Source organism: Camellia sinensis, chromosome 9 (assembly GCF_055761805.1).
Source record: "Camellia sinensis isolate YWXY chromosome 9, ASM5576180v1, whole genome shotgun sequence".
NCBI classification, from domain to species: domain Eukaryota; kingdom Viridiplantae; phylum Streptophyta; class Magnoliopsida; order Ericales; family Theaceae; genus Camellia; species Camellia sinensis.
In genome coordinates this window covers 19,142,106-19,151,611 of record NC_138969.1, presented here as the reverse complement: position 1 = coordinate 19,151,611, position 9,506 = coordinate 19,142,106, and positions in this window count along the sequence as shown.

Here is a 9,506-nt window from a genome sequence, read left to right as displayed (position 1 = left end):
ATGAGTCCGGTCCTCAATTTCTTCTCTAACTCCAGACAACAGCGCTCCTCAGTTGCCACTAACTCAGGTGTAAATCTAGACAAACTAGTAAAAGTGGTCTCGAACTCCGCCACTGGTGTATTCAACTACTTAAGCTGAGAAAACTGATCCCTCAGCTTTTTCCTTACTGTATTCGGTAGATACTTGTCCTGGAAAGCTTCAACAAAGGCTTCCCAAGTCCCTCCAATGCGCCCCCGCACATACTTCCACCACTGACTCGCGTCTCCCTTTAGCTGGAAGGACACCAAGGTCACTCGCAAAACCCCATCTTCGATGCCAACCATCTCAAACGTCTTCGTCATCTGCTCAAGCCACTCATCAGCCTTCTGTGGCTCCTTAGGGTCACCCAAAAATTCGTTCGGATTCGACTGGAAGAACTTCCTATTCAGAACGATGGCCCTGCCTCAGCTACTTGGGCCTAGACTTGATTCTCAGCTCGGAGATTGTCCATAGACTCCCTCAATGCTCCTGGCATTTCACGGGCTAAGGCACCCATGGCCTGTTGACCAACCGGTTCGGCCACATTGGCCTGACCCACTCTTTCCTCCTGTACCGGAATCTCACCCGGTATAGGCATCTCCTGCCTCCTAGGCCCACCATGCCTACCACCACGACCTCATCCTGATATCCTAATAAAGGTAACAAAGACATTAGCACATTCACAAATGTGCCGAAGCTATTTGACTCGCGTCCTAATACGATAGACAGCTGTAATTCACTCCACATAAGCACATAATCACATAAACACATACGAATCTCATTTTCGGATAATGACCGTCTTGTGGCATTGCTAGAGTTCCGGTTAGAAACGGTAGTGATCAAGGGCCTTTCCAACAGGACTCCCAGAAACCCATGGACCCGATCAACATCCTAGAAACTAAATCCCAGACCCATATAGTCACATAAATATGTTATCACATAAGCACATAACATTACACTTAAGTCTTTAACAAGCGAGACAAACCCATTGTGGGACTAACCACTTCCCACGTACCCAAAGTATTCAAACCTGGTAGGCTTTGATACCAAGTTGTAACGCCCTCAAAATATAACTTAAAACAATTATTCATAAGATCCACAAACATGCTAGAAAAGTTATAATTCATTCATCAGAGTCTTCCTTACAAAAGTTATTACATGTAACTCTAACTTCTAACAACTAAATAAGTGCCCTACGGGCTTCATCTTTCCAAGTATAACTTGGTTACAACAAAAGAGGGTCAGAAGCCTTTTACAATTTAAAGCCCTCGGCTTGGAAACAAACACATATAAACATAAAATAAAACAACAAAACAAAGATTTCAGCCCCAACGTGTCACCTGTACCTGAAAAATGGTGTCCCAAGTAGGGTGAGCTAAAGCCCAGTAGAGATACGTTAAACAATATATGAGAAATAACTAAAATATTAGCATTCGATAAATGTTTAACACTTATAAACTGTCACACCCTAAACTAGGGTATGACCAGCCGTGGCCCACAGGGCCTTAGCCCAAGGCACACGTAAGCCTAAATGCGAAACCATACACATTGAATAACTATAAAATAGTCCATTAATAAATAACCAAAGCTCAATCCAGTGTCATGCCACAAGTATAAATGGCAAAATCAACCCTAATCAATACCATCCAAACTTATGGGATAAAAACAACCCACATATCAAAATAATCCTAAATGAATCTCAATAAAAATAAATATAAATATGCACAAACTTGACATAACAGTCTAAAACAAAATAAATGAATGTCCTAGAGGTTCATGCAATTGAGTCCTCGCTACGCCATGAGTCCACTCTAAGTCCTTCTAACACCTGGAAATGGTAAACAACTAAGTCAGCTGATAACTCAGTGAGTAGCAACATGGATAGTATATACAGTTTTGAAAACAGGGATCAATTCCAAAATAAGATATATATCACAAAAACTAGATTGACATACAGTTTGGTAAAGAGAATCTGTTTCAAAAAGAAGGTTCCACAGTTCAACAGTTAAAATACTTATGTCTCTCGAGAACATGATAAATGACATTTTTCACTTAAAACAGATTACAACATGAACACCAATAATTTTTTGGGTACCAAGAAAATAACAAGTAACATGCAACACAGTTCTCAAGGCTATAAGCCCCGTTGGATCCAATACCGAACTAAGAGTTATTCTCAGGGTGGCAACCTGGGCCTTTTCTCAAAGACGATCCGATTGAAGGTCACCTAGCTTAATCTAGGTCTTTTCCTTACAATCGTTGAGCACTAGAGTCATCACAGCCCAACCCAGATCTGTTCCCTAGTGGCCAGAGTCACCACACACAGTGGAATAATTTTCCTAGACTAAATACACAGATGGTCCCAATAATCAATACACATCAGTTTCGCAAAACATAGTAGTTCATCATTATAAACATGAGACCAAAACAAATAGTTTACAGTATGCCAAGTTCACACATGTTTCAAAAATAATTTGATTCCATTGATAATATAATAATTTATCAAAACAGTTTAGTCATGAAACAACAATTTAATTTTCCAACAGTTCAGGGTAGCATGAAACTACGTACTTAGAAATGAAATAATGTAATCCTCGAATAGAGTATAAAACTCCAACTAGTGCCCTGAACCAAGTATAAAAACAACATGTCACTACTAATTTAAAAATACTAAAGAATATGAACTAAGTAACCTCAACTAAAGCGCACTAACATGACTCAACCCAACTCACTGTTACTCTTAAATATTTCCTAAATTCATGTTCTTCAAGGTCTAAAATCACCTAAGACATGGGTTCCGGTTGAAATTTAATTAAATGTGACTTTGAGATAAAATAGAATTTTTGATAGGTTTTCCGAACTGTTCACTAACTCTGAAAATTAAAAACCCACTCTACACCATTTGAAAAATTCCAAAACCCTCCAGATATCAACTAATATATCCTAAGTTTCAAACCCAATTGGTTTTACTTGATTTGCTTAACAAAATAATTATTTACAATTAATTATGCCCAAATAGGTTGGTTTTTGCAGCACTTTAAATAAATTAATGGTTCTCTTAGTATACAGGAGCAATCAACGCAATGCCAAAAATGTAAAAAATTAGATTCGTAACCGGTTCTAATGACTCTGATTTGATAATTTTTGGGTTTATACCCAAAGAGAACAACACTCCCGAATTTACTGTTTAAACCAGTTTTCTGGACAGATTTGAACCCATCAGTTTATATGGATTTTGACTCCCAAAAATTATGAAAAAAATTCAGATATGCAATTCAATATGTAATTGATCTACTGTAAAAATTTCAGTTCAAAATTCATTCGTTCGATATGGTTTCATGATTTCTAAAGTTTGCTGGCAGATTAATATTCTTAGGATCAATACTATGAATTCAATTAAAATTTCTAGAATACTATCTCAATCAGCCAATCCATTACTTTTTCTTCCACCAACTCACAACACCCACAAGCACCATAACTATGTAAACAACATATTATAATAGAACAAGAATAGATTGATTAATACCTTAGAGAGTTGTTGAGACACAAGGGTGCTTTCTCTCCCTCTCTCTTTTCTATCTCTTGCTGTCTCTTCCTCTCTCACGTTTCTACTGTTGCTGCTGCTATAGTGTTGATTAGGAACCCTAGGGTTGTTATATATATATATATATATATATATATATATATATATATATATATATGTAAACAAAATTCTAAATAATTATCCTTTGTTTTATATTATTTTTTTCTCTCCATTAATTTAAATAAAATACAAATATTATTAGATCAACATATGCATACTAATTTGACACTTATTTATTTATTTATAAATAATAAATTTTGCTTCTAAATGAAAGACTTTCACCATAAATTTATTATAGGTTTTAAAATTAGTTAAATGACCCTCCAATAATATTTAATTTGCACATAAAGATTCATAATAAAATATTTGAGATTGCAAAATTATTATTATTTAATTATTTACTAAATCTTTATATTCGGGTTCTTACATAAACCATCTTAAACATTTTCCATAATCAATCAACATTGGTACTCATATTTCAATTCAGTTCCAGTTATTACCCAAGTCAATTCATTGACATAATTCATTATCATATAAACAGGTCAAAATGAGACTACAACTCATTCATCAACACTTCAATCATAAACATTATTCATACACTTCTATATACCTAGATAAATAAGATTTCAAGATTTTCACCCAAGACACTTCAGCCAACTTAATTATCAATGGAGTCCATCCCCTATCTCCTCCCAAACAATGGAGTACATTCCATATCTCCTCCCATACAAAGATACATATACAATGTATTAAACATGTTGGCATATTCAATGACCCAACAATTCACATATTCAATATTTACATCCAACCGTCATATTAAATGACATCAGCCAAGTGATTAGTTTCAATTCACCTAATCATCATACAGTTTCTACAATAATCATGGCTATCCTCCACTGATAGCCCAAAACAGTTATTTCTAAACAGATAAATAAATTTATCAAACAGATAACTTATTAACTTTTCCATAGGTGAGTGATTCATCAATCCAACTACACCATTTAATCATAATTCCTCCAATTCCACAATTCCCAAATCAATTTCACATTTCCATAATTGACTTCATTAATTATACAAATGATTTATTCAATTCAAATTAGGGCATTAATCCCCCTTTCTCAAATATTGCATCCAAGGCTAAATTTCATCAATTATACACAAATAACCCCATTTCAAGACCTCATATACGCAATGGAGCCTAAAACTAGAAAAACCCCTCTTTCATAATTTCAAACTCAAAACCCTAACTTTCACCAAACTTCCCATATCCTACCATTTATACAAACGACCAACATTTATGTTAAAACTCATCATAAAGGGTAGTTTATCCCTACCTCAAATGAAGAAGCCCAAAGAAGAAGAAGAGAAAAACTCAAGATGCTCCAAACTTGAATTTCTTCGGATCAAAATGAAGCCCACGCAATGCTTTACCTTTTTAACAAAGGAAAAAAGGTAGAAAACCTCTAGAACAAGGTGTATTTGTAGAGAGAGAGAGAGAGAGAGAGAGAGAGAGAGAGAGAGAGAGTGTAACGCCCTCAAAATAAACCCATAATCATACATTCATGATACAAGAAAGAGATATCATATTCCCAACATCAGAATATTCTTGCAAGAGATATTACATGTTGACAACAAAAGTAAATGCCCTATAGGCTTACAACTTTCCAAGTCAACACTTGGATTCAACAAAAATAGAGTTCTAACTCTTTACACAAAATAAGCCCTTAGCTTGATATACATGTAATACACAAAATAATCACATCAGTAAGCCTTCAGCTTCTACAACCTCCCAAGCTACATCCTTGGAGGTGGCATATCACCTGCACCTGAAAATGATGTCCCATATAGGGTGAGTCAACGCCCAGTAGAGATATGCTAAACATAATATGAACAACAACTAAAACATTAGCATTTGATAAATGTTTAACTCATATAAACCAACTTATAACATATTCCAGTTCCATGACAAATATGTCCATGTTTTATTCCACTTTCCTTTACTTAACCAATTCAATTCATAAACATGGCTCAGAACCTGGCCAAACAATTTAATGAGACTATAACTCATATTAAAACACTTTCATACTTCACAATTCACATGAGACTGCAACTCATATTAAAACACTTCCAATACTTCAATTAATACACATATTTGCTGTATTAATGGAGTTCATCTCCTATCTCCTCCCAAACAGGTTTGAGAGTCCATCCCCTATCTCCTCTCAAACCATGGAGTACATCCTCTATCTCCTCCCAAACAATATACATATACAATGTATTTAAACACTTATCATATACAATGATCAAGCAAAACACATATTCAATGTGTTATTCCATCCGTCATACTCAATGACATATCCAATTGATTAGTTTTAATTCACCTAATCATCATGCAATGTCTACAACAATCAAGACTATCCTCCACCGATAGTCCAAAGCAATTATTTCTAAACAGATAATAAATGCGTCAACAGATAAATTATCAACAATTTCAAAGGTAAGTGATTAATCAATCCAACTCCACCATTCATTCTCATAACTTCTCAATTTCATTATTTCCAAACCAATGTCATTATCTCATAATAACTGTCATTAATTTCACAAATGACCCAATTAATCCCAATTAAGGCATTTTCCCTTTTTTCTCAATATTGACCCAAAGGTCCAAATACCATCAATAGACCTCAATAACTTTATTTTAAGGCTCAAATACACATATATAGTTCAATGGAACAAAAACCCCCCTTTATACATTTAAAGGTTTGAAACCCTAACTCCCAAACTTTTCCAATTACAACATTAAATCAAAATGACTACAAGTTTATGTCAAAGATCATAAATATGAGTAGTTATCCTTACCTCAAAGTTTGAAGCCCAAAGGGAAAGATGAAGAAACCCAAAGATGCTCCAAATCAACACTTTTTCAGATCCAAAGATAGCCTAAGCCAAACTCTACCTTTTATACAAAGGAACCAAGGTAGAAACACTCTAGAGCTAGATGGATTCTTAGAGAGAGAGAGTGTGTAGAGAGAGAGGCTGTCGAAATTAGGGTTTTGAAATGTAAGAGAGAGAGAGAGAGTTGAAAAAGTGATTTAAAATGACCCAGCTGCGATCTGATATACGTATGACCCGCTCAAGTGGAGAATAGGACGCTCTAGCGTCAAACACAAAAACTTAACCCGCTCGAGCGCCATGGCACAACAGCAAAACACTACTCGCTCGAGCGCAAAGGAACCCGCTCGAGCGTAGATTACACTCCTCCAGTACTTTTATAGACTTCGAACACCCGCTCGAGCGTTAGATACCCGCTCGAGTGCGACCCGCTCGAGCGTAAGGAAATCCGCTCGAGCGTGAAAAACACACCTGTAGTATTTTTGCAGACGTACAAAATACTGAAAGGATGCAAACTCCGCTTGAGCACAAAGGGACTCGCTCGAGCGGATCATAAAAAATCTAGGCAACAAGAATAGAGACCAAAGCTCACCTAACCTGTTCAAAACACGCCCAAGACATTTCTAAACTCAATTTCAAAGAGTTAAAGGACGAAAATGTAATACAGACAACAACAGTCATCCACGGAACCGAGTCTAGAATACAATAAACAATGAGAGGAAAATCGGGATCGTTATAGAGAGAGAGAGAGAGAGAGAGAGAGAAAGAGAGAGAGAGTTTAGAGAGAGAGACAGTCGGATTTAGGGTTTGGAGTGAAAAGGAGATGAAAAGGTGATATAAAATCATGTTGTTGCGATCTGATATATACGGGGCTCGCTCGAGCGAAGGAGTGGTCGCTCGAGCGACCAGACACAAAAGAACCTCGCGCAAAGCTTCAGGTCTGCAACACAAAAGCACGTTCGAGCGCAAAAATTCTCGCTCGAGTGAAGGAACACACAACACAGGGCTCGCTCGAGCGAAGAATACCAACCTTCAGGTCTTACATAGACGCAGACGCACGCTCGAGCGCAAGAGTGCTCGCTCGAGCTAAGAGACACACAACACAAAGCTCGCCCGAGCGTAGGAACTCTCGCTCGAGTGAAGAAGCAAATACCCAAGGCTCGCTTGAGCGCAAAAAGCCTCGCTCGATCGAAGAACGCAAAACCTGGATAGCAACCATTTGTTTCAACTCACAACCAACCTGTGCCAAACTCACCCAACACATCCCAAAACTCAAATACGAGGAATTAAAAAATGGAGACAAGACATAGACAATAACATACAACCACGGAACCCGAGTCCGGAATACAATAAATAACGGGGAAAAAACTGAGATTGCTAAATTTTTTTATATTATGATTATCAAATTTAAACTGATAACAAATTTAATTTGTGTTTGGTTTTACTTTTCGTATTGTTTTTTTTTTTTGAGTGAATTTTTTTCGAGATTTTAAGCATTTTTTTTCTTTTTAAAAAATACTTACATGTTGACAATAATAAATTGATATCATAAAAATTATACCTTTTATGTATATTGATATTAGGTGTGGCGAAAAAATAAAAGAAAACTTGCTTAAAATATTAACAAAATATGAAAAACAAAAACAAAAATAAAATTTTCTAAAATGGGACAATCAGCTCACGGTTGGCCAATTATATTATTGATAATTAGCTCACGCCCTTTCCGCATATATGAATAATTTTTTTCCTCTCTTCAATTTTAATAATTTTTTCCCTCTCTTAAATTTTCTATTTTTTTCTTCTTATGATTATCAAATTAAAACTGAATCTTTGTATTTTTTTAGAGTTTAGTGAATTTTTTTTAAAAAAATAATACCATTTATGTATATTGATATTAGGTGTGTCGAAAAAATAAAAAAAAAACTTGCTTAAAATATTAAAAAAATACGAAAAAAAAACAAAACAAAATTTTCTACAAAGTGTTTTTACACGACCAAAATCAAACAAGGTTATTATATTGTCTGTGATGGGATAATAACCTCAGTATTATCTTATCGGTAAGAAAATGTTCAAATACCGACAACACCCCCCTCCACTTGTATAAATAATTTTTTTCCTCTCCCATATTTTCTATTTTTTTATTTACGATTATCAAATTAAACCTGGATCTTTGTTTTGTTTTTTGTTTTTTGTTTTTTTTGGTGTTTAGTGAATTTTTTTAAATATCTTCTTCATAAAAATTATATATTTTTTTATGTATATTTATATTAGGTGTGGAAAAAAATTTCAAAAAACTTGCTCAAAATATGAAAAAAAAAATATATGCAAAAAACTCAAAAATACGAAAAGGAATTTAAAAAAAAAAAAAAAAGTGTTTTTAGACCACCAAAATCAAACAAGCTTATTATATTGTTCGTAACGGAATAAAAACCTTAGGGCACTTATCTTAGCGGTAAGATTCATATCTTAGAAGTAAAAGTATTATCTTACCGGTAAGAAAATGTTCAAATACTGATTACGCCCCTTCTGCATAAATAAATAATTTTTTTCCTCTCTTAAATTTTCTATTTTTTTCATCTCTTAAATTTTCTTTTTTTTTTCTTATGATTATCAAATTAAAACTGAATCTTTGTTTATTTTTTGGTGTTTAGTGAATTTTTTAAATATTTTCTTCATAAAAATTATATTTTTTTATGTATATTTATATTAGGTGTGGCAAAAAATTTCAAAAAACTTGCTCAAAATATGAAAAAATATATATATAGAAAAAACTCAAAAATACAGAAAGGAAAAAAATAATTTTTTTTAAAAAGTGTTTTTAGACGACCAAAATCAAACAAGGTTATTATATTACACGTGATGAACCTCAGGGCACTTATCTTAGCGGTAAGATTCACATCTTAGCGATAAGAGTATTATCTTACCGGTAAGAAAATGTTCAAATACCGATTACGCCCCTTCTACATATATAAATAAATTTTTTCCTCTCTTATATTTTCTATTTTTTTCATCT